The following is a 9,763-nucleotide window of genomic DNA, read 5'->3' as shown; positions in this document are numbered from 1 at the left end:
TCTAGGATTTACACTTTTTTATTGATACAAATCCCTTCTTGTTTGAGATCTGGTGTATTAGTTTATGTGAGATGAATCAGATATTGTAAGCAATCCTGGCTTTTTAATGACATCAGTAAAAAGCTTCTAGTGTTTTACCCTGCAATATGTCGGCTGGTAATCATAGACATATGAAAACTCTCACTCTGTTTGCTGACTTTGGTTTTGTGTGAGGCCTATAGGACTGACCTCCCTGGCTGTTTCTGTGTACGTGAGGAATTTAGTATAGGAGTTAACAATGTGTGCTCTAGGATCTCATGAATAGAGGAGCGTTACTAAGATACAAGGCCTACATTGTACACAGCAGTCTCCCTGCACACATCAGAGCGCTACTGGTGAACCATATGGTAGACAAGTCATAGAACTGGGAATTCAGCCAAAACCTTGCACAGTTATGTCTTGTATCCCAACCCCAGTCCACTCAAGTTTCAGGAATGGATCATTCTAGTGAACAAGAACAGCTGGATTTAGCAAAACACAACTTCCCATATATTAAATCCTATAACTATAAAGATTAGTGCATTATAAACTAACAAAATGCTGTACATTGTACATATACTAAAACTATAGATAAACATGTAAACAAAATGAACTATCTGTATACACCCTTAAAATGTCTTTAGTTGTATTGACATTGGTATTATGATACCAATATATATTACATTTAGTAATTTATGTACTGCACATTTTAAATGGTAAGCAAGCAAATTCACTATTGCTTTATGCCCTGTGGTGTAACACAATGCATTGTGAAATAGTGAAAAACATGCTGAATGTTATAGTCCTTGTGCTCTAGTTAATACAACCAGTCCTAACCCTCATTAATCTTTTTTATTCTCATCTTTTGCTCTGATGTTTAACTGTTAATTCTACCATGTTTTACTTTTGTTTATAAATTGTTCTCTCTGTTTCTCTTATGTACTTTTGTATTAAGAAACACATATCTCACATATATATCACAAATATTTTATATATTTTATACTTACTTTTTTTGGGCAACACATAAATATCCCCACAGAACAATCAAAGGGTTTGTATATTTCTAGGACTTCATCGTCAGCACTGTTAATGATTGGCACAGTATATGAAAGTACTGGAAAGTAGAAGTGAAAGCAGTCTGCGCAACATTTTTCTTGTGGAGTAGAAAATATTTGTTGGCCAGTTCCAGTGGTAATTATATAACGGGAAGGTGTTCTGAAAGCTGAAAAATAATATTTTATTATTTTGCGTAATATGTCAGGGCAATATAACTACATAACACAAACACTAAAGCTGCGTACACACTTCCAATTTTTATCGTTCAAAATGAACGACGAACGAACGACGAACGATCGATTGGGCAAAAATCGTTCCTAAAAAAAGTAACCAACGACGCCGACGAACGAGGAAAGTCGTTGGAAACGAACGACCGGACCGGCCGATCGGATTGGACGACGATCGTTGACCATCGTTCGTGTGTACGATCGTTCGTTGATGGTCCATGGTCTGAGCATGCGTGACGAACGAACGTTCGTTCACTTCCTGTCGTGCACGTCACTCCCTGTATCGCTCAAACGATCGTATCTATTGTGTGTACAATATCTACGAACGATCGTGTCGTTATCTGTATGTGCAGGATCGGTGCTATACGATCGTTCGTAGATATCGTGCAGGATCGTTCGTAGTTCGTTTAACAACGATAATAATTGGAAGTGTGTACGTAGCTTAAGTACAAGCATTGTAAAACTCTCCCAATCTTGTATGAAACCAAGTACAATTTAGTCCTTCAGCACTGATCCCATCAGAAAATCCCTGTGACTGTTGCAGTATGTTGCTTATCTTAGAAATTATTTTACCAACCCCAGCACATTTGAATGGCTTTCTATTCCTGTCCGCCCAAGGCCAGCAGCTATAAAAAGGTCATTTTAGGAGATAAGGTTGGGGGGGGGGTGAAGGTGTTGGGCTAGCACAGACAGTAATTAAGAACTTCCAGAAGAGGGGAAGGCTATGATATACAAGGAGGAAATGTGGGGATGTGCCAATTTGGAAAAAAAAGTATTTATTGAAAGAAAAACACTGCATTTAAATTATGTCTATATAATATATATATTAAACATCAAAATAATACAGTTATTTTGTAATTTGTTCCTAACAATAGACCTGTGTATGTAAGTTGAACCACACATTCTATAACAAATACTTTAGTAAAACTAAATAAAATTAGCTACAACATATTAATTTCCTGTTCACATTCAGTGAGCATATGATTTGCATGTTCACACACAATGGGTCTGATTTATCAAAGCTCTCCAAGACTGGGGAAGATCGATTATCATGGGTGAACCTGGGTGATCCAGCAAACCTGGAATGGACTTCGTAAAGCATTGAAAATACTTGCCAAATAATAACAAATAATTTTTACAAAATCAATTCCCAGGTTCACCAATAACTGTCTATTTACTCCAGCATTGGAGAGCTTTAATAAACCAGGCACAAGTGCCGACATGCACAAGCCCCTTCGTAATCCAGATCCACTTTTTTTAACCTTTCTGCTCTCTGTTTGTCCTTTCCAATAATGTTGATAGTAAAATATGAGTTACCTCCGAAAAATTTGATTTTTCTTTGAATCAAAAGATGGGACACCTACAAAATAAATAAATAGTAACAATATATTTAACCAAATATGTTTGTACATAGAGCTAAATCCAAAAGGTAAAATATCAAGAGGGAAAAAGTACGGTACAAGTAAAGGCATGATTGTCCAAACAAATGCCAAACCCAGTTACTATGTGATGCAGAAACCTCAAAAAGTAAATACAAACCCACTAAGGCCAGGGCTCAGACCTCTGTTTTTTTCAGGTTTTTCAGGTTTTGCTTGAAAAGTTTAAATAAAAATGAATGGCTTTAGGCGTTTATAGAGGGTTGTACTATGTAGCCGCTAAGATCATTTTGCCGTCCAAACATCTCCATTGACATGCATGTAACTGTTCATAAACACTTATGCACTTATTTATGATCTTTTGCTGCAAGTGATTTTAGGCATTTTAAAGCCAGGGAATTGATTATTCTTTGGGCCTGATTTATTTAGGCTCCTCAAGGCTCGAGAAGATACACTTATCAGCGAACCTGGGTGATCCAGCAAACCTGGAAAGTTCTTAAAATGTCATTCTTTTGCTATTTGTTATCAAATCTTGTTAGTCCTTGATCCATTCCAGGTTTGCGTGATCACCCAGGTTTACTGATGAAAGTGTGTCTTCAGCACTGGAGAGCCTTATTAAATCAGACCCAAACAATGAACAATTCCCTGGCTTTAAGAAAATGCCTTTATTTGTGTACACAAATAAAGAAGGATTTGGCTCACGTTCAGACTTGCTTGAATGAGCAGTGACAATGCTGACAGCCACAACATTTTGCACTGAATTCAGCAACAGTCGAGGGTTGTTACACCACAAGAAGCTGTATTAGGTGTATTTCAATGACAGGCTCAACAGGTATTTGTGAAACATCCCACAGGAATTAGGAGAAAACCTGTAAGTCAAATGCCACTGCAGAATATTTATATAAGGGATCTTCGAAAAGTTTCCACTCTTTTATATTTTCATTGGAAATGGTGAGTAATTGGTTGTGTCTAAGGGTGTCATGTGACTATGAAAAAATGCATTACAAAGGAGGGGGACTATCTAGAAAAGTGATGTAACTTGTTTTTGAAATTCTTAAGAAATAAGAGTTAAAAAAGTACGGAAACATCTTTTAAAGACAAAGGATGTAGAGGTCATGAAGCCGAATTACTCATCCTTTGGCAACAAATTTCCAAATACAAAAGCCGACAGAGTAAGTGGGCAATAAAGGATTTAGAACAACTAACTTACCATGCAATGAATGGGATTGCAAACAGCGAACACTGACTCTCATTCACTGTTGCATAAATCTACATACACACATGATAATTGTTGCCCAATTTCAATGGTTGTGATTGTCTCAGGTGAAAATCTAGCATATTTACAGCAACTGACCAGGGACAACTACCAGTGCCTTCCACTCATCCTCTCCCCTCCCAATCCATAGTCCACAAATACAGTACACCAACTGTGATGTCAACCTAGAATATGATTATGAAATTCAGGATTAAAAAGAAAAGAAAAGAAAAGGGCATGTCAGGAGTAGAACAGATACATCTACCCCAATAGAGGGCAGTGAGCTGCAACATAATGTGATTTGCACAACATAAACTTGTTGTACCTGATTCAAGCACTCCAGTCCTTGTGAAACTGCAGGATCAGGGTCCGGCACGGGAACCCAGGGAGATACTGATCCACTAGCCCAGGGCTGGTTCTGCACAACTTGATTTCCATTCTTGTTAGACTGCCCTGGATATTTGAGATAAGTAAATTATTAAGTTTAGATCTGGTTAGTATGGTATGCAGTTTTTGCTACTAATAGCCATTTCTCAATGCATTCTACTACTATAACAGTGACTGACCACACTCAAGCCTCTACACCTCTTGGGCTACAGAACTAAGTTGAGCTGGAGTTCAGCCACAAGTCAACCCTGTCTCATGACAATCTCTAGTAACAATATATATATATATAATTATTTATATATTGCAATTAGAAAACTAAGTTTATTAGGATTGGTGGTCACTTGTGAAGCAGCATAGTTACAGTTTGAGCATGCCAGAGTCTGTGAGCAATATTTAGTTTAAGGTATTCCTTGCCACCAACCACACAATACAATGCTGGTGGCTGGCCACTGTCAGCAACCTAAACAAGTCTAAAAAAACCAAAGTTTGGTTATGCAAATAATACCAGTGTGCATCAGCTATTTCAAATGTAAAGATGTTTATTTTCATTTGATTGGCTTTTTTTATTCAATTTATAAACTAAGAAGTGATTTTCCACATAGCATAATTCACATCACTGTTTAAACACTATTTTAGCATTTACGTGCAAAGAGCGTGCAAGAGTATGAAAAAGTAGGCCTATTGTATACTTATTTTTTTTTTTTTGAAATAATAAATGTCTTAAAATGTTTTTGTTTGTAACATAGAAAAAACAAGAAACATTTTATTGTGTATGAGAAATATATTATTAATACAATACAACACTATCTTTTGCCCAAAAAAACTTTTGTTGTTTTTTGCTATTTACTATTACCTGGGGTTGCAAACGCCCTCACTGAAGGACAACTAATTAGAACTCATTATCTTTCCACCACCCCACAAATATTTGCTTTGTTTGTAGTGGTTTTTACAAAAGTAGTGAAATTAAAACATGCTGCCTTATGTAAAACACCAACTCTACAGTAAAAATCAAAAGAAAACCAGGCAGTGATTGAAATGAAAACCAAATTCACCTTCTACCTACAATATTCACTTTCTTTCTGGCGTTGTCCTAAAAAAAATAAATAATACAGTTTCCACTGGACCTTTAGGTTGTATGAAACCCAGCAAACATTTAGCTCTTTTTAAGCGTTAGACTCTTCCTTTGTGAGTGCATATTCATGACTAAGTTTAGTTCTTACAGATTCTTGGATGTCATTATGTGTAAATCATTCAGTACAGCAGTGAGGACCATCCACCACAAAAGTGAAGAATAGGAGACAGAATACTGGAAGGCAGCTAGAAAACAGGAGTGCAATGACTGCGAACTGTCAATGACAATGAATGTGCAAAATTCAGACACCCATAATGACCAACTAGAATTTTATTTTTGCATTTTATTCTAAAAAAACTTAAATCAGACTGCTGCATAGGGTACTGATACATTACCTTTGGAAAGCATTCTTCTAGAGAGAGTCCTGAAATAGATAATAGAAATGTACTACAGTTATTGCTAAGCAAACAATAAAGAAAATATTTCCTTATGTAGGTGAACATATACCATGCATTGCAGTAAAATAAAACAGAAATCAATTTTGCTTGATCATGTCATTAACAAGTGAAAACAGGGTAAAACTGGTGTTTTTTATACCTTTTATTTAAATCTCCACCTTGTAATACATATTTAAAATAGTTACGCAAGGTGGATTTATTGTTACAATTTTTATTACAGCTTTGTAATAAACTATAATGTTTGCTTTTGAGAGTTTAAAAGGCAGAGGGTCACTAATCCTACAACTAATCTTTATCTAAACTTTTAGATTCGTTACAGAAGGTGAGTGATTCACACCAACACCCAGCCACAAGTGATGAATGAGCTCCTATTTACTAGCAAGTAATTCTAAGCAATCTGAAGTGATCTAGTATTGGTTTCAAATATGCAGCAATGGATAGAAGAAGCTCTGTTTTTTCAAAATCCCCTGCACATGATTGGATGTTTAAAGTCCAAAAAAGTGGACTTCTACCTAATCCATCTCTCTTCCTGGCTTTATAGTTAAGATTTGGCGTTATAACTGTTACTATTTTTACTATTATTACTATTATTACTATTTTCCTTTGCATGATTGTTCCCTTACTGTAACTGTAACAGGTTGTCCCGGTTTATAAATAGAGTTATATCAGCTTTGGGGCCATGCTAAAGCTTTAGATCCTCGAAAGAAGAACGGGATCTGTTCTGCATGATTCCTAACCATGGGATCAATACAATAACCCAGATCATAGGGATTTAAATAATATTAAAGAAACAAAGTTTTCTTCTCACTGCAATGATATATCATCTCTCCTCTACTCCTAAAAAAACAGGAAAGATTGTATTTAACAATTTCCATATAAAATGTAAAAATAAAAAAACAAATTACATATTGTGTCACTAGTTTTTGAAGAACCATAAAGTCTACAATAGAAGCTGAGTAACTGACCCAAGTGAAATATGTAGCTAGAGAAAAGTGAAAAATCCCAAGCTCCATGCTTGTTCTAAACTACCTACAGGCTAATGCCTTTCAATTACCATGAGAGCCAAGCAACAAGCATTTTTGGAGGGCAGTGACAGCCACATTGTTTCTCCAAGCTCAAGTGCAAGTGACAAGTAGGGAAAATAATAAATAAATATTAAATATATTATTATAAATTGAAAAGATATACTCTCAGTTGTGCAGTAAAATAATACTATCTTATCAATATTACTTACCTTCCACACAACACAAGAATACAAATGTCACCAATATCACAAAGTCAGATATGGCTAGAATGATAATATTCAAGTCAGTTTATATTACATGGAAACAATGTGGACATGGCAACCTTAGTTGTATTTATATAAGGTGTGCACATTAGAGGAAGGGAATGTATCTCCAAACAAAATACACAAACACATATAGTTACGTTGTAAGTGTGTATGTAAATTTTGTAGATGAAAAAAAAAACATATACTCAATCCAGATTTTTTTTTTTCTGGACCCTTTATGAATTCACGTTCTTGGTGTTCAATAGTGATAAAAGTTCTTACTACTGCAGTGATTGGCAATCATATAATGACTCTAACACTGTTCAGGATTGTAGTACTGTAAATCCAGCCTGGGGTAAAGATGGTGAAAACTGCATTCTTTTTGTTTTTTTGTGTTTGGGAAGTTTTTTAGTGGTAGTTCGGTTCTTTAAGTTTGCATAAAAGTTACCTGTAGTATCATTGTTCCTCTGTTCTGCTTTGCACGTTTTGTCCTGACAGTGAAATTGAAGTAGTTTGTTTTGAGGAACTGACTGTATGCCAAATTTATATTCTGTTGGAATGTATGGCGCTACCTCCACCTGTGCATTATGTTTCCACACATTGTTCTGTATACTCCCCTTGCCCCTTTGTTTCTGTCCCTTTTCCTTTCTGTGCAGTTTACGTGCTTTCTGTGGGTAAACGGAGGGCTGGCTATGTTTGCTTCTTTCTTGAACAAACTTGTCGGATATCTATCTATATCTCCTCAACCTTATCCTATGAATTTGATTTTTTTTCAGTGCATACACTTCCAGCTTTGTTACTGTTGTTACTTTATACTTTGCTATTTGTTCTTTTAGAGTCTGTATTTACAGTGTCCGGTATGCAGTTAGTATCTGTGACTCCCAACGCCTGGGAGTGTCAGCCTCAAAAACTCTATCTGCACCATCCTATGTTTTGGCAAAACCTGGTGCTTTCAAGTCCTGCCTACAATGAGCCATCACCAACGAGAACCGACACAACTGCTAGTCTTTGTGTGGTCTGTCTCTGTACATTGTCTGTCTTATTTTGATCACTTTTCTTTTGTGCCTCCTCTGGAATTTGACTCTCACAATCACTTTTGACTATACTATTGACTATACTATTTGACTATACTAATGACAATACTATTTTTCCTTGTTCAGACACTTGGGCTTCTATTTATAAAGCAGGAAATCTGACATTCCTTCCAACATTCCCTTGTGGATATTAATCTTTTAGGTTCCTGTGCTCAATGGTAGTAATTGATTAATTGGTATTATTTTGTAGTTTTCTAGTTTTGTGTTAAAGCTTAGACAAAGCTGCTATTAATAGGTAAATATAATTTCACATAGGTTGCCTATGTTATGAATAAATTGCAATGTTTAAAAAGGAGCATGATTAATTATTAAGGGCATTATTTAGGAGCAAAATGGTGACACCTACAGCCACCAAATACAGGCAGGCTAAATAAACATTCTAGCAAAGACTCTTGAGGTCCTAAAAGCACAATATCTTCGCTAACATTTGATACCATGGCTTATTTTAAAGGACAAATTTTATACAAAAAAAATAAGTTAACTTACCTTTCCCAATGGTAAGCCCTCAATCAATCCACAAACCGAGCCTAGTTCTGCATTCCCCTTCTCTCCGACACTCACCGTAGCAACCAGCGCCACCATTTTCTGTCTTCCTTCTTCTGGGTTCTTCACATGTCATCTGATCTCTAACTGATCAAGTGTTGTGTCTTCCGAAAAATTAAAAAAAAAATTGCATGTAACCAATTGAACATAAAATTGCATTGGATGTAACTTGCATTTGACTAGCTTAATTTGATTGCAATTGAGTATATAAGTTTATATTTATATAAACAAAACATTTGCCAGAAATATAATACATTTTGGGCTTGATTTTTTAAAGTTCTCCAAGGCTAGAGAGGATACACTCTCCAGTGGAGTAAATCCATTCCAGGTTTGCTGGATCACCAAGCTTCACCAATGAAAGTATCTTCACCAGCCTTGGAGAGCTTTAATAAATATGGCCCTTTGTGTGTGAAATTTATTAGCTTCCAATTTGTTCACTGTACATGAAATGCTGTACAGTGAAGAAAACGTATGTCCCTTGTGTTACATAAGCATTACAAAATATTTATTCATAGTAAAGTTTATGCGTAAGTAAATGCAGGAACATACCTGGCCCACTTAAGTCCAGGAGCAGTGACACGTTAATATAATTTGCCTCAATTCTACTTTCCTGTCTTTATTTGATTATAGTGTCGTGTAGCAGAACTAATATGCCAGAGTTAGAGCAAATTGAACCATATTTATAAAATACAATTCACTAATCTGAAATTCCTAATTGGCATCACTACCACTATACAATATCTGGGCAGTCAGGAGTTACCGCTGACCTTGCTGCAGACTAGCTAAATGGAACTTTGTGGTTTCCACTCATCCAGTACCTACCTATGGGGATCCTTACGTGCAGTTTGAAGCCTATAGGAGAGGTTGATAGGTAACATAGCTTTTTTACATCTTAGCTATGTTTTGTTGTCCCCCTTTTATAACAATTGTAGTTTCATATATAAACAATACAATACAAAGCTCTGTTGACCTAGACCAGGGGTCAGCAACCTTTACTATCAAAAGAG

General features: G+C 35.9%; 1 long non-coding RNA gene across 2 annotated transcripts in view; it reads right to left on the bottom strand.

Moving 5' to 3' along the window:
- Positions 1-995: 995 nt before the first annotated feature.
- Positions 996-9,763, bottom strand: part of LOC140330021 (uncharacterized) — a 10,274-nt gene continuing 1,506 nt past the window's right edge. Inside the window, exons 2-6 of one of the 2 annotated variants that reach the window (XR_011920568.1) lie at positions 8,700-8,860; positions 5,787-5,815; positions 4,258-4,385; positions 2,619-2,661; positions 996-1,240 (exon numbers count right to left, since the gene is read on the bottom strand). This is a non-coding gene — a long non-coding RNA (uncharacterized lncRNA). Of the gene's footprint in view, positions 1,241-2,618; positions 2,662-4,257; positions 4,386-5,786; positions 5,816-7,083; positions 7,163-8,699; positions 8,861-9,763 lie in introns of those variants that run through there. The other variant, XR_011920567.1, reaches the window with a different exon arrangement.

The sequence above is a fragment of the Pyxicephalus adspersus genome, chromosome 4, assembly GCF_032062135.1.
Source record: "Pyxicephalus adspersus chromosome 4, UCB_Pads_2.0, whole genome shotgun sequence".
Classification (NCBI taxonomy): domain Eukaryota; kingdom Metazoa; phylum Chordata; class Amphibia; order Anura; family Pyxicephalidae; genus Pyxicephalus; species Pyxicephalus adspersus.
This window is presented reverse-complemented; position numbering and strand designations above follow the sequence as displayed.